Source organism: Heloderma suspectum, chromosome 5, assembly GCF_057233095.1.
Source record: "Heloderma suspectum isolate Gila_16-S chromosome 5, 16-S_ref, whole genome shotgun sequence".
NCBI classification, from domain to species: Eukaryota; Metazoa; Chordata; class Lepidosauria; order Squamata; family Helodermatidae; genus Heloderma; species Heloderma suspectum.
In genome coordinates, this window is record NC_139462.1 from 148902535 (window position 1) to 148926120 (window position 23586).

Consider the following 23586-nt stretch of genomic DNA (forward strand, 5'->3'; position numbering starts at 1 on the left):
CGGACAAGATCAAGCGCATCCAGCCCTCAGCACAGCTAGGGATGGACGAAAGGGACTTACCTTGTCCCGCAGCTTGCTTCACGGTGGGGGGGAGGCGCTTCGGTTCTCCCCCCGAAGTTCAGGCGAGGGGGGGAGGTGCCCCGCCTCGCCCAGCCGAAATTCAGGCTGGGGGGGGAGGCGCTCCATCCCTCGCCGGCGAAATTCAGGCTGGGGAGGAGTGCCCTGTCTCCCTGGCTGCGAAAAAAAAAGTAAAAACAAAAACACACACCCGTGATAGGCTACATAACGATTTGCGTAGCCTATCATGGCTAGATTTCCAAAGTCAGCCGTGATAGGCTACGTAAATCGTCACGTAGCCTATCACGGGTGACTTTGGGGGAAAAAGAAAAGAAAAGCGCATACGCAAATGGCGGTGGCCCATGGGCGCGGTCATTTGCGTTCCTTATTTTGGCACATCTAGTCTACATAAAGATTTACATAGACTACGGCGAAAATAAGGGAACGCTATTTGCGTTGCCCTTATTTTCGCCGTAGTCTACGTAAATCTTTACATAATGAGAAGACACCATGGGCGATTTTCCCTGTAGGGCTTCTCATTACGGTGGCAGCTGCCATTTTGAATATTTGAGCCATGGTGGCGGCATGCCATAGCTTGTTGATACGTGCAGACCTGGCAAGGGTGTGTTGTTGGGATGGTTGACAAACCACCCAGAGTCCATGGGTTGCAAGTGTCTTGTCAACCACCCCAACAACACACCCTCACTGGGATTGCTTGTAACAAGAAGCTACGGTATGCCCCTGCTGTGGCTCAAATATTAAAAATGGCAGCCACCACAACACACACACACCCAATTCACCCACAGTGGCTTTTCATTACATGCAAACCAGGTCAGTGGGTTTTTGTTTTGTTTTTAATCATCGATGCTGATGAATTCACAGTCCCTAAAAGTGTATGTTGTCATGTAAACTCTCAATTTTTTATCAAACAGCAGGGCATTGTTGGCTACATTCTGGTGGTCTGTAATGAACTTACTCATAGGTGGGCAATCTCTGGTGCGTGTGCCACACATGAGACAGGAAGGGAGCAGGTTGTGGCACTCCTGGAGGGCCTGCTTTGACGCAGAATGAGATCTCCATTCCTGCCCGGCTGCCATGTGCTAATGTCTGTGCCCTGGCTAAGTAGACTAAAGGCAGAGCCTCAAGAGAGCGGGACAACCCTTCTCATACTTTGAGCATGACTTGTGGCTCATTTGTGAAAAGAGTTGTCCATCATTGGACTATAATGCAAGGGTAGGCAACCTGGTGCTGTCCTGGAGATTTGGACTACAACTCACATTATCCCTGACCATTGGCCATGCTTGCTATGGCTGATGGGAGTTGTTGGTCAAAGCATCTGGAGGGCACCTGGTTGCCCACTAGTGTGTTCAAAGCACACAGGCTGAAGATCATGGAATCATAGAATAGTAGGGTTGGAAGGGGCCTATAAGACCATTGAGTCCAACCCCCTGCTCAATGCAGGAATCCAAGTCAGAGCATCCCTGACAGCTGGCTGTCCAGCCTCGTCTTGAATGCCTCCAGTGTGGGACAGCCCACCACCTCCCCAGGTAATTGGTTCCACTGTCGTATTGCTCTAACAGTCAGTGAGTTTTTCCTGATGTTCAGCCAGAATCTGGCTTCCTGTAACTTCAGCCCATTATTCCGTGTCCTGCATTCTCGGATGATTGAGAAGAGATCCTGGCCTTCCTCTCTGTGACTACCTTTCAAGTATTTGAAGAGCTGTATCATATCTCCCCTCAGTTTTCTCTTGTCAAGGCTAAACATGCCCAGTTCTTTCAGCCTCTCCTCATAGGGCTTTGTTTCCAGTCCCCTGATCATCTTCGTTGCCCTCCTCTGAACCCTCTCCACTTGGTCTGAATCCTTCTTAAAGTGTGGTGCCCAGAAGTGGACACAGTACTCCAGATGAGGCCTAACCAGTGCTGAGTAGAGGGGAACTAGCACTTCACATGATTTGGAAGCTATACTTTTATTAAAGCAGCCCAAAATAGCATTTGCCTTTTTTTGCAGCCACATCACGATTGGCTCATATTCAGCTTGTGATGGACAACAATTCCAAGATCCTTCTTGCTTGTAATGTTGTTGAGCCACGTATCCCCCACCTTGTAACTGTGCATTAGGTTTCTTTTTCCTAGGTTCAGAACTTGGCATTTATCCCTATTCAATGTCATTCTGTTGTTTTCTGCCCAGCGCTCCAGTCTATCAAGATCACTTTGAATTTTGTTTCTTTCTTCCAGGGCATTAGCTATCCCACCCAATTTTGTGACATCTGCAAATTAAGCTCTGGAGTCTTGAGAAGGCGAGCATAGATGTCACAGCCCCTCTGCAGTTAACTTAGCTTCCCTGGTGTCACAGAGGGCCTGGGCAGGGCAGCTGATGCGTTCACTGGGCAAGGCAAGAGATCCTTAATTCAACTCTCAAGCTCTGTGAGCAACGTCTATTGAATTCAAAGCACATGTTTATTTATTTACTTTATTTTTTTTATCCCTCCTTCCCCCAAGGAGCTCTGGGCAGTGTACATGGTTCTCCCCTTCTCATCATAACAACCCTGTGAGGTAGGTTAGGCTGAGAGATGGTGAGTGGCCCAATGTCACCCAGTGAGCTTTGTGACTGAATAGAGGGGGTTGAACATGGATCTTCCTGGTTTTCACCCAGCACTCTAACCATTACACCACACTGCCTGCATGCAGTGGGTTTTTGAATGATAAATCTTTGGTGCAGATTAATTTAGTAATTTTAGAAGCTTGTGATGAAAAGAGACGGAGGACACCTAATCTGTATATGATGGGGATGTGAGACATGGGCTAGCGTTGGCGAAGCTGTAAGGGGTAGTTGTGTCAACCCAGTGGGCTTCAATGGGATTCATGCCTTGGCTGCCCCCTTTTGGTTAACCAATACCAGTTCTTATCGTTATCCTGATTAAATCTGCTTGTTAATTTTTTTGCAGTATAGGGGGGCAAACATTCACCGTTTGCACTTTTTGGGACTCAGCTGTGAATTAAAACAGTCATCAGAATACCTTTTAATCCATGTAAATTTGGGAGAAAATTATATATTTTGCCCTGCTTGCAAAAATTGGTGTGGATAACAGTAAAAGATGTTGGTGCCAGAATTTAATGGAAGAAGGGTTGTTGTTTGTTTGTTTGTTTTGCAACATTGAATTGCCAGTTACAAATGCCATCAAAATATTCCACCATTAATTATCTGTGGCTTCTAAAAAAACACACATTCAAAATTGTTTAAGGAAGGTGTTGTGTTGCCAGTTGCACTGATTGAACTGCTCTTTGTAATACAAATTGTAGTGCTGTATAATTATTAATAGAACCATCTGGGGGAGAAATGGGATCTTGGCTGACCTGCAGTTGCACCGAAGACACTTTTCGTGCTTACATGATTTTAACAGTCCTTACAACGGCCCTGTAAGGCTGTATTATTATACCTGCATTGCACATAGTGAGGCTAAGGCAGAGAAAACAGCAACTCGTCTTAGGACATTTTAGCTAGTGCCTCTGTTAATATTTGAACTGGAAGATTTGAACTGAAATCGTCCCGGAGAATGTCTGTTGTTGGGCAGATTAAAAAACAACAACAATAAATGCAGAAATTCTCAGTTCACACTAGTAGCTGTTAAGCTACACCAGAAGTGATGGTTGATCATTAGCCAATTATATGGCAAATGAATCTGAAGGTAGCTGTCAGTGTTGTGACCTTATATCAAAAAGAAAAATGGCCATTCAGACCCCATCTACAGTTTTGTTGTCCGTCGGGACAAGTGGCACATAAACCTGGGGATTCAGCTGGCTGAGTCCTTTTCCCCATGCTGAGGAGAGGCACAGAATAAGTGAAAATGGGCAGGGGCCACGCCCCCTGATGCCATCCGGCCTGCAAAGGGCCTGGGGGAGGCAGCCTAGCCCTCACCCCACAGTATTCTTCACCCCTGATGTATGGACATTGAGATGAGGATCTTCCAGCTTGCGGTGAGATTTCTCTTAAAAACTGGCCATGTAAACTGAACCTTAGACAGTCTGAACACCACGATATACTGTTCTGACCTCCTCCTTTGCTCCTTTGTTCTGACCTCCTCCTTTGCTCGGCCCCAGAAATCCTTCCCTATTCTTTATGGAACTGTATTCTCCTGACTAAAGTTGCACCACATCACTGGTGTGGCTTTTGAATAAAAACAAATGGGTTGCTTTTATTGCCTTCTGGAAGAGCTTGGAAGAGTTAGATGCAAAGCATCAGACCTCCAGTATTATTAAGTTCAGAATATCAATATGAGTTAGCTTCTGTGACATTTAAAAGATCTCTGCAATACAGTTAATTTTGTGCGATTGGAAGTTGTAGAACTTGGATAGATTAAAAGAGGAAAACGAACCCTGACATTCTCAAAATTAGTTTGCAGCGACTGAAGTGACGCTGAAGATTAAATTTGAGACAGTCATGTACTAAGAGCAGGATCCTGAGGAAAGGAGCAGACCCTTCATTCACACTGCCACCCGTAAGTTATGTGCATGCTTAGCACTTCCTAGGCAGAGTCCCTTAAATAGAAAAGGTGCAATGATGGCTTCGTCAAAGTTAATAGCAAAAAACTTCTGACTTTATTAGAGTCAAGGTGCATGATGAATAATACTGGCACATTGTTGTTACTTCACCTTGTTAGCAATTTTATGTGCGGGGGGTGGGGGGGAGTTCCCACTTCAAAAAGAGAGAGAATAATGCCTGCTTTATCATTCAACCTCAGCCCTTGCTTGAATTCTGTAGAATGGGGTAGAACATGCGGTTCCTGTGGGCACCAGTGCACCCTCAGACACCTTTTTTGGCACCTGCTGAGGTGCCCTATCCCTCCCACTTTTTTCTTTAAATTAACACATTTTCTTACTGGCCATTGTCATCACGGCAAAGCAAAGTGAGGTGCCTCCAGCCGCTACCATCTCCATTTTCCACAAATGCCTCTAGGGCTCAGAGACTAGCTTGTGCACCCAACAGACGACCAGGGTTGTCGTGGGTTGTTTCCCTTGCTCCTTCTGCCTCGGTCCTCCAGCTGGCTCCACCCAGCATCCCAGGGGACTTGGCAGCAGAACCCATCTTGTCTGCTGCCTGCCAAGTCACTGGCAAGAGGCAGTGCCAGTGCCTTGGCCAAGATTGCTTGGGAAGAGAGTTTCTGTCACTCTTGCTGAGTGGCTTGTTGACCGATGCACTTTACCCATGATGGGTTATGTGTGGGCTTGACATTGGCAGTTCACAACAATTACTTACCTGTGGATGATACCAAGATAGCAAGATGATAATGGTATTTTCAGTTGAAATATGTGTCTGATTCAGCATTATGTTACCTATAATGTTTATATATTCTGCGGTGGTAATCTTTGACCTTTTCAGATAAGGACCTTCCTTTAACCCTACCCTTCAACATGGGAGCCATGTTTCAGTGTTAGCAATATATGTCTGCCTTTCTGCTTCTCTCTCTCTCTTCCCCTCCACTTCCTTTTATCTCTGTCCACGTCTGCTGTCTTTTTGCTTTATCTTCTCTTTCCCCTTCTCTAATTTTCTTTTTTAAAATTAAAAACAGCCAAAAGAAAATGGTGGATGTACCCCTCGTGCAATGCACCTTAAGTTGTCCTGCAACTAGGGATGTCCGGCGCAGGGAAATCTGGCCCTCTTGGGGCTTGATGGATTTCCCCAGAGCCCCCAGCTTGACTTGGATTTATGAGCTGAGCTGCAGGCTTCCCGTCAGAACTTGCAGGTTGCCACCACTGTGGGAACTCTCCCAGTATCCTTACACTGGCAGTGGGGCAGGGGCAGTGGCAGTGGCTGCCGCTGTGCGCACATCTCTGGTTCTCTTTGCAAGGGCACCAGCAGGGAGAACCAGAGACTTGCGCACAGTGGCCAGCACCACAATTGCCCAGCAGCAGCTGTGTGCAAGTCTCTGGTTCTCCCTGCCGGCACCCCTGCAGGGAGAACCAGAGACTTGTGCACGATGGTAGCGGCAGCATGAAGGGCAGCTCCACAGCTCCTTCCTTCCCTACCACCGCTGCCCCTATCGCCCACCGGCCGCTCTGCACAACTCTCTTGCTCTCCTGGCCAGTGCCCAGCAGGGAGAGCGAGAGAGTTGTGCAGCGCGACCAGCAATGGCGGTGACAGCAAAAGTCGAGTCGGGCCAGCTTGTGGACAAGGGAGCTGGAGTCCAGCAGGGCCAAGCTGCTAAAAGTTCAGCTGACTTGACCCTCCAGACGGATTCCTCCGACATCCCTACCTGCAACCCAAGGTTGTGTAAAGTTCCCCTGCTTCGTGACCAGGCAAATAGCTGTTTAACGGCTAGTCCACATAGTTTAGCTAGTTCATTAGCTGTATTTGCTATTATAAATGCATTTACCAGGTGCATTGCAAAACAGTGTAAAGTCTTCACATCTGTGTTGGTGGCCAATCCCTAATCATAGCTTAGGTTAGCCTTTTCCAATTTGGTGCCCTCCAGATGTTTTAGATGACACCTCCCAGCATTCCTGACCATTGGCCCTGCTGGCTTAGGCTGAGAGGAGTTGAAGTTGAAAACATCTGGAGGGCACCTGGTTGGGGAAGGCTGGTTTAGGTATTCAGAAATAATACCTAACCATGGCTAAAGAACACAAATTGGGCCACTGTGGAAATGAATGCAGCTAAGCACATTCAGAATGTGTACAATGGAGATCATCTTCACAGCTAGTAGGCAAAAAAATTTGATCAGGAACACATTAGCTCCTGTGCTTTTTCCCCATTTGCTGAAAGCTTGATAACCTTCCCAATATTGCCGCAAGTTTATTTTCCTCCCTAAAGAAATATACTGCATTTATCAAATCAATCTGGGGGTTTCGACGCAAAATTCTACTTTGAAAAGCGATTATGTGCACATAGCGTCTATCTTCTCACTGAATACTGAGGCTCCATGTATGAATCCATTGTCAAAATCACTATCTTGAGGAATGAAAGTAATCTGTTTAGAGCTATGCTGATGGATGCTACTAAACGAGAAGTGTTATTTTGCATGGAACATATTGTTTAGTTGATACATTTTTTGTCTTTCACAGACACCCCTTCTATGGCTCTTCTCCCCGTTCTTTCACTTGTTGTTTTTCTTGCCACTCTCTCTTTTCTATTATTGCCCACCTAGAAAACTCTGTTTACAGGTGCTGTTTATAGGAAACTCCCCCTGGACTGTGGTAACAGCCTCCTTTCTCTACTTAAATACAAGAGCTACTGTGCTCACATCTCCTTCTGCCTCTCTCAGCCGGTAATTGAGTCCTCAAGAAATGCATAAATTGGGGTCGGGGAGGGAGAGAAACCTAGAGTCAGAAGCAAACCATTATTCGCACTTCAGTCCCGTTGAAATCAATGTAAAAATTAGATGTGACCTGTTGGTTTTCAGTGGGGCCTCTGTGACAAATGTTGCCTCTGTTCAGCCCCTATATTTGAGGTCACGTATACAGAAAGGTTGCAGTATAAACTTGGTACCATATGCCGAGAGAACCTCACAAAAGCAAATAATAAAGTTTGCAGTTCTCTATCATCATTACAGTTAAGGCTGTAAGATAAACTAAAAAAAAACAGCCCAGTAGTAGTAATTGTATTTGTAGAATTCCCTTTCCCCAAGGAGCTCAGGATACCTTTTTGTACTTGGGAACTGATTCCTGAATATTGTTTTTAATTTTATTTTCACTGATTTAAAATTATCTTTTTTTTGTGAATGGAGTCCATACAGCTTTTGCTGGCAAAATACACAAGAACAATGGCCTAGTAAGGATCGGACTCGCTTTGCATGTATCTTGCCAGCAAATGATGCATTTTCTCCATTCGTAAATGGCTCATGTGTTCTCGAGTACAAATGGTAACATGTGAAATCGGACTTAAAATTCTACAGAAAACCCCAGGATTAATTTTTTGACAGTGGCTGATAATGTAGACATCCTAGAAAGAATTCGTAAAACCATCCTCTTTCTTATTCTTTTGAAAACGTAGAGGACAAATGTGGCAATTCCATCATTATTTGGTACGGAGATCTCCTTGGCTGATCCCTTTTTCAGATGCTTCCCTCTCTGCAGTACATGACTTTGGGTCCTGCCGCTGTTTAACTCTTGCCTTTTATCACTCCTGAATTTGTTTTCATATTCATGTCTTATTTTTCATTTCACTTTTAATTAGTTTCATTATATTTGATGGGAAAATGTTTAGTTTATCTCCACTGTTAATAGCCTAATTGTTTCTCTTGCCTTAAGTAATATCTCGTTAACTTTATAAGCCATCTTTTCCACATCATCTAGAGAATTAATTTCCTGTGCATGGAGTTGTATTTAGTCTGCAGCATTTTCCCCCAAACTTTCCTAATTAGCATTTTTATAGCTGCATTGGGTTTTTTCCTTAAGAATTAAGCTTCTGAGGAGACTTAATAAAATAAGTATTATCAGTTGATTATCTCCTTTTAACACCTCTAGAAAGCCAGAAATTGGTTTTGGGGGAAGCGTTTGCAGAATTAAGAGATAGTTTTTAAAATGTGGCAGAGAAATATTGGAAATAAGAAAGTAGTTATTTTATAGTAGTATATTAATCTCTTGTTGTCTGATATAGTCATATGTGTTTTCCGTGGAAATTAGGCATGTTCAGGCATTTTCCCCCCTTTGTAAGTATTTTAGTGCCTTTTGGGGGTTGGATTTGTCAAAAGGAATGATTTCTCATAGGACCACAAACAGATGTTACTCGCAAATGAGCTTCATCACTTGGAATTCTCCTCAATTGCGAAACAATAATTATCTTTGTTCTTAAAATCTCATGATACATAGACACTGGAGCAAACACCAGCAATAGCCCTGCCACCTATGATGGTTAGCTTTCACAATGCCTTACTTAGTGAATAAGCAGTGATGAAATCATGAAGGTAGATATCTGTCATGTTCCTTTGGCCTTCCTCATGCACACACACAAGAGAGGCTTCAGTCCAACGCCTCTAATTCACAATCAACAGGTTCATTACAGATGCACATCCTCGAAGACTCTCAGGCTACAAAGGAATAACAACAGGGGATCCAAATGGGAGTTTGAACAAGGACTTGCTGGCTAGAATAACTTAGGGAGGGAAACCCCTCCCTTCCAGTGATGCTTCCCTACGTCGACCCTCACGCATCGCCAACCAGGTTGACCGTCTGAGCTCTACCTCTAACTTTTCCCGCTTCGCTCTGCGCCACAGTCTAGCATCCCTCAGGTCACACCCCATGCTCTCCTCCTCCTCCTGGGTTCTCGGGGGGTGGGGCGGGGGGCTTCAGGCCCAGCCATCTGGGTGTTAGCATCCTGAGAAGCACGCCTATCCATATCTGAACTCATTCGGGAAGATGCCTCCCCCAGGTCTGGCTGTTCCCTGTCTGAATCTGAACTGCAAACTATCTCCATACGCTCAGAATCAATCCTGACAATATCCATATCAACATTATTTCAGGCCTGTACAACTACACTACTACAAATCAAATTCCCTGGGTTGACCCCAGGTTCTAGTATTGAGCGTGAGGAAGATATCTCTCTCTCTCAGTCTCTGAATTGTAGAAGAATGTATAGTGCAATACTCATTTGAAAAACACTTTTCATCTTTGGGGAGTGCTGCTATTAAACATTTTTCAAACCTCAACTGCTCTATGAGAGAAAATGAAAATAGCACTTCTACAACCCAGAAGCCTTCGCAAAGCGTATGGGAACCCTTGTAACATTCATCTGACTCCTCTTGAGCTATTTCAGTTTGCTCCGCCTTGGAAAGAGCTTTATTGCCAAGTGGTTTATGCTGCATGAACATGCAACCCTTTAAATAGTGGCGTTAGTGATAGGCGGCGACTACCCATTTTTGTAAGAGGCATTTTGTGAAATTCTAGTATTATGCATGAGGGAGGGGAAAAAATCTCTGTCTATTCTTTCCTTCTGAGCTGAAGAAGGATGTATATTGCAATAATATTTTAAAAACACAAACCAAACACTTTCCTTTTGATTCTCTTTGATCTCTCAGGATGTGAGGAGGCATCAGGAGTCGCTGTACAGTCCCCTAGGTGTTTCTGGTTGCTTAGCAGCAGTAGCTAGGGATGTCGCGAGCACAGTTCGGGGTTCGGGAATTCGTCAAGCAACCCCCGCTCACGACACCCAAACTGTGCCCGCCGAGACGCTGCCCTTGTTTGCCCCCCGCTCATGCCTGCTTGAGCTCCCCAGTACTCACCATGAACCCGTTTGGTGAGTCCCGCCATTTTCACGCCTTCGATTTCTGTGTAAAAAAGGAAATTTTAAAAAATGCACATATTCAAATTTGCGCAATTTGGAGCTGGGAAAGCTAAATATGCGCAATATTAGAGGTATAATCCCTCCAATATTGCACTTATTTAGCTTTCCCAGCTCCAAACTGAGCATATTTGAATATGCACATTTTTTTTAACTTCCTGTTTTATGCAGGAATCAAAGGCGCGAAAATGGTAGCACTCACCGAACGGGTTTGCGGTGAGCAGTGGGGAATTCACCGAACTCATGGGTGGCTCAAGCGCAGGTTCACGGGGATGCAAGCAGGGGCGCTGCTTCGCTGAGTGCCTGGAGCACCCGAACTAGGGGGAGTTCTTACATCCGTAGCAGTAGCCAGCCACAGTTAGGGCTGGCTAAACAGAAGAAAAGAGAATCTGTCCAGGGGCTCTTTAAATGGGTCCAGGACTCTGACGGAGGAGGAAGAGGTGGGGCAGAAGCACAGGATAAAAGCCTGAAGCTCAAGGAAAAAGGAAAGAGGGAGCGGGAGTAAAGAGGCTCAGAATGAGGGGCTGAAAGGAGCAACTAGAAGTAAGGAGGACTGGAAGGTAAAGAAAGGGGGAAGAGCAAGAGGGGAAGAGCAGCTGAGCTTCCTTGAAGGCCAGGGACTTAGAGCAGAGGAGGGTCTGCTAGCAAACCCCAAAGAGACCCACCTGTGCAGTCAGAAGCCTACAGGAACTGGTAGATGAGAAAAGACTGGCTTTACTCCCCAGTAAGCTCAGGAACAGGTCATCCTGACTCAGTAACTACTCATCAGCCTCAAGCAGCAGTATGTAAGCAGTCCCTCAGATTCTACAGCTACTGCTTTGGGGTTATGCACTCCAGCCCACAGCTACCTGCACTGTAGACCTTCAGCCTGCTCCATCAGATATTTACCAGCATTGCCCCAAGAGCGTCCATCCCAGTCCTGCAGCTACTTGCCTCATGCCATGACCTGGTATCCAGGACCCTGCAGATACTTACTGTTATTGATCAAGAGACTTTGTGCCTTATCCTGGAACTACTTACTACAGGTGCTGAGAGGAGATCCTGATCCTGCAGCTACTGATTTGACTGATCCTGTGCTGTAACAGGCATTAATAAAGTCTATAACTGCTGCATTTATATGACCCCCATAGTTACTTAGGATGGAAAGAGGACAGAGAGACATGTTCCCCTTGGCAGAGGGGCCACATGTTGTGACACAGGAGCTTACAGTACCATTGGTCATGGTGTCTTTCTGGATTATTATGCAGGGGCTGTGGTGTAGCGGCAAATGTCCAGGCAGTTATCATAACAATTCCCATCGCCATGACCCCAAGGAGAGTTTTAAAATGCAGGCAACTGTGTCAGTCCATATCTATATATGTTTGTGTGCCTATGTGTATGTGTGACCTACACACCAAAGAGCTGTAGTACATAGCATAATATCCAATTTATCCAACACCCCCTGCCTTTTTAGGCGCTTTTTTGACTTTTTTTCATTTTTCCAGTTTCCCTCCATTTTTTTCCCCTTTCACATCTCTAGGAAGGCATTATGTGTTCTGCAGCCAGTGCAAGAAGCAGCAAATGCAGTCTCTCCTCACTGATCAAGCTAGTAAGCTTTTACAGGGGTCAGAGAGTACCATGTGGCCAGCTTTGTGTTCAGAGGCTTCCTTGGTGATGCAGTTAGTCTCCCTTGGCAACACTGAGTGGTGCTCTGTGTAGGCTGAATCCTTACCTGACATCCCTCAGGGTGCCAATTCAAGACCAACTCCAGGCTTCTGTCTCAACACTGCTACACCTGTGATGGCTCCACTCCACTCCATTTTTTTATTATTATTATTTTTGTTGTCGGAGTGAGATCATGTCTTCACTTACACAAGGCAATAGGAGCAGTGGGCTCGTGATAGCCTGCCCTCGACATGTCACAAAGTCGATATGGGGTTATGTCTGTGCTTTATGGAAAAACAGCAGTGCTGTGCAACTTTGGCCACATAAGAAGCTACCTTATACTGAGACAGACCATTGGTCCATCTAGCCCAGTATTGTCAACACTGACTGGCAGCAGCTCTCAAGGGCTTCAGGCAGGATTCTTTCCTTGCCCTACCTGGAGAAGCCGGGGATCAAACCTGCAACCTTCTGCATGAAAAGCATGTGCTCTATCACACTGAGCTATGCCCCTACCCCTGTGGTATTGCCATGGCAGGTCTGCTGGAGCGCATTCTGCTATCTCCTACCTGTGGATGTACTTGATAGTACAGCTCTGTCCTAGTTTGTTTATTTATTCGATCATTTCATTTCTATACCTCCCAATAGCTGAAGCTCTGTGCAGTTCACATAGTTGTTTGATGCTATGGAGGCCCAAATGAACAACCGTTTAGTTCATCCCCCCCCCTTTTTTTTTTTAATCTTGGGGAGTTTTGAACAGTTTTGTCTTCATTCAGTGAGGGGCTTACTAGGACAATGTTTGAAATCGCACACATGCACGCACCCCGTGCCCTAATGGAGAACAGCACTACCCCTTTGCTTTTTGCAAACTCCTCTGGATTCTTTGCACAGAAGATTCTGTAGAATGGAAGGCAGTAGAGTTAGAAGCAAAGGAAAAGAATCTGCCCTTTCCTGAACCCTGGCTTATTCTAGCAGTGGTGTGCTCTTCCTTCATTTCAAAAAAGCTGAAATAAACATAGAACCAATGAGAGCAAATCTTGGAAAGTGTGGAATGGGATGTGGGGAAGAATGGTTTAATTGTAATTCCCGATAGCATACCCACATGATGCCTGAGCTTTTATTATTTAAAGCGTGCATGTGTGTGTTCTATAAATAGTGTCAAAGATTTCAAAACCAATTTTAATATACATATGTATATGGATAGAATAATTGACATTTCTCACTTCAAGATGTCATTAAAATAGGCAGTTTGGTTTGCATCTCTCACTTTTCTCATCGGACAGACTGAGAGAGAGACCATGACACTTGTTCATTGAACATCTCTATATCGAAATGTAAATATATTCATAGTGGAACATGTCACCACAATGGTCTGACTCTTGAAAACACTTCTATGAAATGTGCATCTCAGGAGACTTAATCAGAGCATGGAGCTATGTACCTTTGAGTTAGTTACTGATAGGAGCTTCATAGAGTGAGATGTAAGGTGCACTCCTATGCATGTTTAGACAAAAAAAAGTCCTACAACTGCCAGCATTCCCCAGCTAGCCACGGCAGGAGCAAAACAACAGAGAAACATGTCAGGCAAAATGTACCATCTTTGTGAAATCCCAAATGCGCAAATGAAAATAGAGATGTACAAAATACAGCTGTACCAAATGGACAAAGACCATTTCTTATCTGTTTTGCCCACCTCAAAATTGACATTTTTTTAGGGATGTACAAAAGTCACTTACCTTTTCATGGAATTGATTCACAGTGGGGGGGGAGGCGCTCCGTCCCTCCCCCCGGAATCCTCGATGGGGGGGAGGCGATCCGGTCCTCTCCCCCGGAATCCTGCCCGGCCGGCTCCACTCCGCGGCAGCTCTGCGGAGCAGCCGGCCAGGGCTGTCCGCAGCCAGACTTCCAGCCGCAGACAGGCTGCTGTGGATGCAAATGGCAGCCGCCATTTGCGTCCAACCAGGCTGCCATGATAGGCTACGTAAGTATTTACATAGCCTATCACAGCTGGGCAAAAAAACCAAACAAACAACATACGCAAATGGCGGTGGCTACGGCGGCCGCCATTTGCATTCCCTATTTGTCGCCGTTTTAGCCTACATAAATATTACGTAGGCTATTACAGCAAAAAAAAAGGGGGAACGCAAATAGCGTAGTGGGCGCTATTTCCATTCCTTTTTTTCCCTCCGTAATAGCTTATGTAAATATTTACGTAGGCTAAAACAGCAGAAAAAAAGGAACGCATATAGCGCCCACTACACTATTTGCGTTCCCCCTTTTTTTTTTGCCGTAATAGCCTACGTAAATATTTACGTAGGCCAAAAAGGGCAAAAAATAGGGAACGCAAATGGCGGCCGCTGTAGCCACCGCCATTAGCGTACGCCTTTTTGTTTTTTGTTTTTGGCTTGGCTTGCCATGATAGGCTACATAAATACTTACATAGCCTATCACGGCAAAGACCAGGATGCAAATGGCGGCTGTGGCAGCCGGTCGAAAGACCAGCCGCTGCTGGAGTTGCTGCCGTCCGGAACATCCGCCCCAGGTAAGCTTTGTCCTAGGGGGAATCCGCAGGGGGGCAGGCCATTCTGCAGCAGATTTCGGGGGCCGAATGCCAGTGCATTCGGCCTCACTGAAATCCGTGGCGGAATTCTCCGCCATTCCTAGTTTTGGTAGTATTTTGGGGATGAGGTGAAATAGTTTTGCGGGGCAGACAATTGGAGTGGCTGCCATTTTGTTTTTCCCCAAAAGCCCTGCTCTGGGGTGCTTTTTGAATTTCAGGAAATTCAAAATGTCTGTCACCATAAAACAGACCAAAAAATAGCCAACCCATTTGCCACTTGTTGGGGTCTCCCATGAAAATTGCGGGAGGGGCTATTTCATGGAAAGGTTTATCCTCAAATTACTGCATCACTTTCATGAATTTTTGGTTGAATCGTTGTTTCACTTTAGACTTAGCTACAAAGGGAAGTTGTTACACTTCTAGATGGTACACAGAAATGATAGATACTCCACCTGGAATGAAATACACTATCTACAAAGTGGTCCTTCATCAACTCATTGGGAAACAGAGCAATCGAGTATCGACAGAAGTGATTAAGGAACTATTTGATGTATCTTGCATGCAAATGTATTTCACTATGTAATGGAAAACGTGATGCTGGTGCAGATTATGTAGATCAGAGGAGACAATTCAGCATTCAGTAGTAAACAAATGGTTCAGGCATGCCCTGTATGAAGAACAGTGATAAAACTACAACAGCTAGCAACATTTACCCTCAAAATATAAAGCAGATCTCTATTGGGGAAAATAGCTAAAAATGTGGGGCAAAATTCAGCCCTAGGCATGAATACCCCAATCTCCCCTTTGGTTTCCTTGCGTGCAGTGGCGCTGAGAGCAGGCCTCTGGAATGGCATTTCAGCATTTTGATTAAGTGATAATGAGGGGAACAAAATGTAGCACAATAACGTTTGAGTTATAATACGAGAAAATATATTCAGAGCAGGCACTTCTTGTTCTCAAAGATCTGAAACTTATGTTTTATAAATCAGAAATAATTTCCAACCTGCATATATTGTGCCTTTTAATGGCTTGGCAGAATCAAGTAAAAAGTTCAATTTTCTTTTTAATTGGTTCACATAATTTACTGTGGAATGTAAAAATTAAAAGAAAGAATCCACATACTAGTGAAGTCAAAGGCATATTTACTATTGAATGTAAAGGCTTAGAGATTAGACCCTAAGAAGCTGAGGGACTTCAAAGACTCTTGGGGCAGTGGAAGCGGGCCTCGGCTTTCCTTCTCCCCCAAGTAATTGTGGAGGGGAGGGAGCTGATGGTGGTGGAAGAACAGTGAGAACAGTTCCTTGCCCCCTTCTAATGTTCTGTTTGTATGGGAGGGCTTTGTGCGTGTATAGCCCTCATTGGGAAGGTACTGATAGGTTTTTGTTTTTAAAATCTGGCTTTTTAAAATAAACACTTGGGGGGGGGGTTGAACATCTAAGCAGTGCCTTTGTATTCACAAATCCCTGTTGTAGATCATAAGCTGAATATGAGCCAACAATGTGATGTGGCTGCAAAAAAGGCAAATGCTATTTTGGGCTGCTTTAATAGAAGTACAGCTTCCAAATCACATGAAGTACTAGTTCCTCTCTACTCAGCACTGGTTAGGCCTCATTTTGAGTACTGTGTCCCATTCTGGGTGCCACACTTTAAGAAGGATGCAGACAAACTGGAGAGAGTTCAGAGGAGGGCAACGAAGATGATCAGGGGACTGGAAACAAAGCCCTATGAGGAGAGACTGAAAGAACTGGGCATGTTTAGCCTTGAGAAGAGAAGACTGAGGGGAGATATGATAGCGCTCTTCAAGTACTTGAAAGGTAGTCACAGAGAGGAAGGCCACGATCTCTTCTCGATCATCCCAGAGTGCAGGACATGGAATAATGGGCTCAAGTTACAGGAGGCCAGATTCCGGCTGAACATCAGGAAAAACTTCCTGACTGTTAGAGCAATACGACAATGGAAACAATTACCTAGGGAGATAGTGGGCTCTCCCCCACTGGAGGCATTCAAGACGAGGCTGGACAGCCATCTGTCAGGGATGCTCTGACATGGATTCCTGCATTGAGCAGGGGGTTGGACTCGATGGTCTTATAGGCCCCTTCCAACCCTACTATTCTGTGATTCTATGATTCCATGTCTGTAGGTGGCTCCAGTTCACTCTGCCTTACTTATTAGCATGGGTTCACCAAGTTAGCTATTAGAGGGAGTAATGGGGGGCAGGGGGAGAATAAACACAGGCCATGTCTGCACTTGAATTGACTTCTGCTTTCTGTATATTTGCTGCAGTTTGGCCCACATAGCTTACAACCCTCTAGTTCTTTTGCATTGCAAAGGCATGGTGGTGATGTTCTGTGGGAGCTAGACAGGGCTATAGAAGCAGGCTTGAGAACAGATGTTCATCTGCTCACCTGTGGTGAGTCAACATTGAGCCCAGTCAAGAAAAGTTTATAGATGTTGCTTCCTTTTTTTCACCTTTTCATACAACAGTGATTGACACCAGTATATTCTGCATGGGTAGGATAGTAAGAATTTTGCGTGAAAGTCCCTTTTCAAGACTTCTTTGCAAAACTGTGCAAGGGCATGGTGAAGCCCATGTGCACTCTGTGCAATAATAATAATATAGGCCACAAGGAAATACAAATTGTATCAAGAAAAGTGAAATTCCACCACACGCAAAACATATGCAAATCTAGTACATTTGCATGTTTTGCTTATGTTGCATAATGTATGCTTTTTTTTTTTTGTAGTCATGCAGATGGGGAAAGAGGTCTGTGAACTTCCCCCCAGAACAGTAGATATGCTATTCAGCCTTGCTTCTAGCTTTTAGGAATCCAACAAGCATTGGTTAAGCCCCTGGTCAACAGTTAATTGTAGCAGGAGCTATTTTGGACCTGAGCAAGGGCTTCTGGGCCAGCAACATTGTCTCCACCCACTGATTGTCCTCATTTCTACAGACATCAAGACATGGACAAGGGGCTCTTTAACCCTCTTTTCATTATACATAGCAACAGAGGCTTTGGCAGAGACCTCCCATTACTACACACATCAGTTTCTCACTCTAGGCCCTTTCACCATTCCCCCACACTTAGGTTAAATACATGGGGGGTGGAGTAAGACCACAGCTGCTGCCCTCCCAACATCCACACAGCTATATGCACTCCATGCAACTGCAAACCCCAACTGTGAGGGCTGCTTGCATACATACAGCTGTATATGCGTATGTGCCCCGTTGCAGATGTCTTGCTGAAAGTGTGGCATAAGGGGGTGCGGTCAGCATGGCCCAGCGATGTCAGGGGCAGGGGCAGCAGGCAGAGTCCGTCTCCACAATACGTTTAACCTGTATGTGGGAAAAGGTACCAATGGGCTTCTGAGACACAGGTGAAGATCTGTTTAATCTCATCCTCTACCCAGTGTGAAAAGCTCTAGCAGAGCTGTACTGTTATGCGCCTCACCTGTGTACACTGGAGTCAGAGGAGAGTGGATGGGTTTTGTTTTTAAGTTATATGAACGATGGTTCTGTAAAAAGTTGCACCTCCCAAGTAATGAATGCTTGACAGATATGCCTGTATTTTGGAGCAAAAATTATTATTTGAAACTTTATAATTCAAAGCTAAGACAAAATACTTTCTAAGCAAAGGGCAGTCCTGCACCTCTTTCTTGCAGGCCATTGATAATGTGAAGCAGCAACAATGTCTTGTTAATCTTCAGAGATGTACCTGCCTGCTGGATCACACCAAAGGTATCATCTGGTTACCACATCCTGTTCCTTAAAAATATATATATATATTGTGAAATTTCAACTAAGTAAATAAAAAGAAAGAAAGAATACACACAGAGAGAGATTTGTATATATCCATATCAGTGAATATGTATGAAATGCATATATATGAAAATACAACTTTCTAGCAATCATATATAAGTTTCAACAAAAGCGGGCCATATAGCCATTCAAAGGCTTCGATATCCATTCGACGGTGGCATCTATATGCCACCCATTCAAATGTTAAAAGCATTGTAAGATCCTCAACCCATTACATTATAGGAGGTGTTTATCCTTCCAGTGTTATAATACCAGTCGTTTAGCTGTCAAAGGGCACGGAAAATCCATTTACGCTGACCATTTGTTAATATCCAAGAAGCGGGTAAATAATTTAAAAGAGCATGGACATCAGTGAATATTAAAGACTGTTCAAACACAAAATGTCTCTGTGTAATAACCTCCTCCCCAAAAGAAGCAATTACTGGACAGTCCCAAAACACGTTTAAAAGAAGCATTAGCTAAATTGCACCACCAGCAATTAGAAAAATTAGACAAGTCCTTATTAAAGAGATGCTGTGGCATCCAATAGATACAAAACAAAAGTTTGTGCTGAATAAGACACAGCCTAAGATCCATAGGCATGACAGGTACAGACGCCAAAGCGGCGATCCATTGATTACTATTAGCCAAAACGGGACAATCCAGTTCCCTATTCCATTCCTGCTTAGAACCTTGTATATCGTATTTATTCGCCAATATCAAGTATTTATAGACATGGATTGTGGGTCACTTTGCCTCACCAGCCTCATTAAGTGCTTCCAATAACAGTGGAGACTCTGAGGCTGTAAAAGCAGCTGGGCCAAACCTAGTTACTAACAAATACTGCAGTTGCAAGTGTTGCCACTCAACCATAGCTGACAAATTGTATTTGACATGCAGGATAGAAAACGACAAGAACCCACCCACTGATCCAGAGTAAAAATCGTCTTATCTGTCATTGTCCACCACAAAAGCATTTCTTTACCATTTTGTAGATCTGGATTGCCCCACAACGTCAATTTAGCACAAGAAAATTGATCACAGCATACTCAACATGCCATTAGATGCCACACATCTCTAACAGTAGAAACAATGGGAGGTACCCTATCAGTTCTTGTATGCCTGGAACGTAATGCCGTCCATTTAGAGGGAGCAACCAGAGAAGAAGATTCCTAAACTGACCAAGGCAGAAGATCCAATGTAAACACATCCTGTTCCTAAAGGTGGCCAGCTAGATGCACGGAGTGTCGTGTCGTCCCTGCCCCCCCCCCAGCTTCTCCTTTATTTAATGATGCCGGACTCATAAACTGTGGCACCCTCCTTAGGGAGACCTCACATGCAAAGGTAAGGAGGGTACAGCTTCACTCACATCCTGCTCATCCTTGTTCCTGGCCACCTGTTTGAATGGCCAGACTCCAGGGAAATCCTCCATAGCTGATCCCTATGCTGGCCTCAAGGGCAACTTCACAGGCCAAGAATGCTCTGTGGGTTCCCTTCTTGCGAGACATCCAGGTTTCCTTTGGCTAGGAGCTGTATCTCCATTGCCTGAGCACTAGAGCCATAACTCCGTTTTGTGCTCTCTGGGGTTGTTCCTGTGGCTTTTTCACGGCCTGTGCCTTCTCTCTCCTGCTTCCGGGTGCGGCGGGGGGTATCACACAAATTTATTATATAGTCACAGATCCTTTCAATTTGGTGTGTGTGTATGTGTGTGGGGGGCTCTACTGAGTGGGAGAGGGAGGGCCTTTTCTGCTATGGCACCCAGACTGTAGAATGAGCTCCCTAGAGAGGTTCGCCTGGCACTTACGTTGTACTCCTTCCAGCGCCAGGTAGGGATGGCGGAGAATTTCTCCCCGAAACTTCGGGGGGCCGAGCGCCAACGTGTTCGGCCCCCCGAACAAGTTTCGGGGAGAAATCCTCCGCACCCCCCCGCCCCCCGCACCCCCCCCCCGGGATGGGACTTACCGTTGCCGAATGTCCCTCCCGGCGGCGGGTCCGGCCGGCGGTTCAGCGGATGTTCGTGTGGGGTGGGAGCGGCAGCCGGTCTTTCGACCGGCTGCCGCCACCGCCATTCCAATAAAAGAAAAAGAAAAAAAACGCCCCCGTGATAGGCTACGTGACGATTAACGTAGCCTATCACGGCTAGATTTGCAAAGTCAGCCATGATAGGCTACGTAAATCGTCATGTAGCCTATCACGGGTGACTTTAAAAAAAAAAAAAGCACGTACGGATAATGGCGGCCCCCATAGGGAGCCGCCATTCCCGTTCCTTATTTGGTCGCTGTAGTCTACGTAAAGATTTACGTAGACTACGGCGAAAATAAGGGCAACGCTATTTGTGTTTTAAATCTGTATTTGAAAACTCTGCATCGCTGCTAGGTTTTATTCTGGTTGTACTTTTATATTGTAGTTTTCAGCTTTCGTATTTTATTTTTTTTATGTTGTACTTTTTTATGTGGTATTTTTTATGCTTTTAATTTTTGTGAACCGCCTGGAGAGCTTTGGCTGTTGGGCGGTGTAGAAATGAAATTAAATATGTAAATACTAGGCAGAGGTGTGGTTCAGTCATTTTAGATCCTGGAGTTAATGGTCTTATGCCCTGTCGCTTTAGACAGCCATGTGTATTATTTAAGTTGTAATGCACAGAACTAACATTTCTCCCACGCACCCACCCACCCACCCACCCACCCACCGCAATTCCATGCTTTACAACTTCTTCTACATTCCTGATACGTTGTAGCCCTGATTTAAAGCAAAAACATATACTCTGAGCATGTGCAGTGTTGCATTTTAAGCTCACTTAAATCAGCACTACCATGACTACAGGCAGCGGAGGCTGGTGGCTCTGATTTCGGTGGGGCTGTGAATCCATTCTGGGTTTTAGTCAGAGCCACCCAGAACTCTAAAGAAACTATCCAAGGTGCTGAACCTATTTTGGGGATAGGATTAGGGTTCAGCACCTTGGATGGCTCTTTTAGAGTTCTAGCGGGTTCTGACTGAAACCCAGAATGGATTCACAGCCCCACCGAAATTGGAGCCACCACCCTCCACTGACTACAGGAATACAAAGGCTGTTTGGTGACCAGTGTCAACGCCAATGGGCCCTGGTGCTAAAGTCAGGCCTGTTTGTCACTGCCCCATCACCTGCTGCTCTCTGTATGGCCTTGAGGTGGGTGACCCTGTGCTATGGGGCCCTGGAGCCCCAGCTGTATGACTGCCCCCAGAATAAGGTTCCCAATTCCATGATTTCTCCAAGCTGGAAGTGGAGGCTGCAGCAGGAAGGAGGAATAAGTGAAAATCTCCTCCCCGCTCCCTTCTCCGGTGGTAGTGTCCCATGAGCAAAGTTCTTCTACGGGCAAAAACCAGCATAAGTCCTACTTAGAGTAGACCCATTGAAATGTATGGGAATTGTTAGTCATGACTGACTTAAGTCCCATTCCTTTCAGTGGGTCTACTCTAAGTAGGACTTAGATTAGTTTTTTCCCTAGATCCCCAACCCAAACTAATTTCAGCTAGTTTTAGCAAAAGCATTTTTCCCCTTGTAGTGTATGTCTATGAGAGAGCGAGAGAGAGAATACAGAAAAACTATTTTGTGAGCTGAAAGAATTCATTAGTTTAATAAAGCTTTCCACAAACCACCAGAGTTGTTGGTTTTTAAAATATCATTAAAATATCATAATATAGCCATTATGAAACACGCATTAGGCATCTAATGCAAGTCCTCTAAAGTGAAAGTGTAGCTCTGATATAGTTTTAGGTTGCGAGAGGAAAAAAGAGAAAAACAGAAACACTGAGAATTCACCGCAAGCAAGTAAAATTGATGCTTTTATTGAAGGATAAAGAAAAGGTGGTGGAGTTAATTGCATACACTTCCAAGTCACTTTAGAACTAGCGGCAGGAAATTAGCTGTTGTGCGAAAACAGCATGAAGTGTAATTCAGAGCAGCTGTCTAATTTATCAGCAAGAATAAACTGCTCATGTTCTTAAACTGTACTCAATTACTCCATCCACCTTTTTTTGACCTGTTCAGATGGCTAATATTTGCTTAAATGTAAAAGAAAGTTTGCTAGCCTTTTTTGAAGTAAGCCAAGAAACTCCTTCAAGCCTTCTCTTGTAATATCCTTTTCATTGGTGTCTGAATTTATATCCAGTTTTGTACCGATAGTGACATTCTTCACTTAATTACATTTTTATTTTATTCTTCCTCTAAGGAGCTTGGGGTAGTGTATATGGTACCCCCACAATGTATCCTCACAACGACCCTGCGAGGTAGCTTAGGCCAAGAGATGACCCATTGAGCTTCATGTCATTTGGGGATTTGAACCCATGGGTTTCATAGTATTCTGTGATGGAGATAAAATCAAATCATAGAGGCGATCCAGTACCTCACCACATCCTTTTCTTGCCCTTCAAACAAGCAGAAGTCTTTACCCATGGCCGTTGACTTCTGCATGTGCTGCACGGTGCATGCACATTGCCACATACAAGGGATAGGCCAGACTGAGACTGTCCCTTTAATTTTTAGCGACTAGTTTCAAAATATTGCTCAGCGGGTCACACGCAGTACCCTGCCAAGGGATTTTTATGCCATCTGAACTGACCACAAAACGTTGAGATAAAACTTTTATCTTTCTCTTGTGGTCGACAAGGAGTGTTCCTCAAGTACTCCGCTGGGATGTTTTCTTCCGCTCTGGCCCAGCCTCTCTCCTCAGTGTTTTGTTTTTAAGTTGCCTCTATTTTCAGTCTACGTGGCAGTGTGACAGAGCAAAAGAAAACAGAATTAAAAGGAGTTCCTCTTCAGTGCATGTACACATTTTGTATACGTTCCCACGGGAAAATTCAGATTCAGGATCGTTCTTCCTAGTGTGTGTGTTTTGGAATGCTGTTTCTTTTAACAGTCTCAAGGAGGTCTTAATGTAGAGCATGAGAGGAGAATGTCCAGCCCAGAGGCTTAACCAGGCCCTTGGAGGTTCCCCGTCCAACCCATGGAGCCTCCATGGATTCCTCCAGGGGGAGGAGTTTGGCCTCCAGCAGAGCCAAGCAGGGGATGTGGGTGGGCAAAGCATCCCTAGCTGAGCTGCTGGTACCTGCCACTCCACTGTGGTTTCGCTCCCAAGCATGGATGAAGAGTCCCTGGTTCAGTTGGTGGCTGGAGCTCTCCTCAGTGAGGTGGGTTTTCTGGAAAAAAAAATGTTCCAGTGCAAATTAGGTCAATTTGCATAGAGTCATTTGCATCGGAAGATTATCAGTTTGCATCGGAAAA

At 44.9% G+C, this 23586-nt stretch overlaps 1 protein-coding gene across 12 annotated transcripts in view; it reads left to right on the plus strand.

The window, feature by feature from the left end:
- The window catches only part of TPK1 (thiamin pyrophosphokinase 1), a 417079-nt gene that overhangs the window by 12316 nt on the left and 381177 nt on the right, over positions 1-23586 (plus strand). The window lies entirely within an intron of this gene.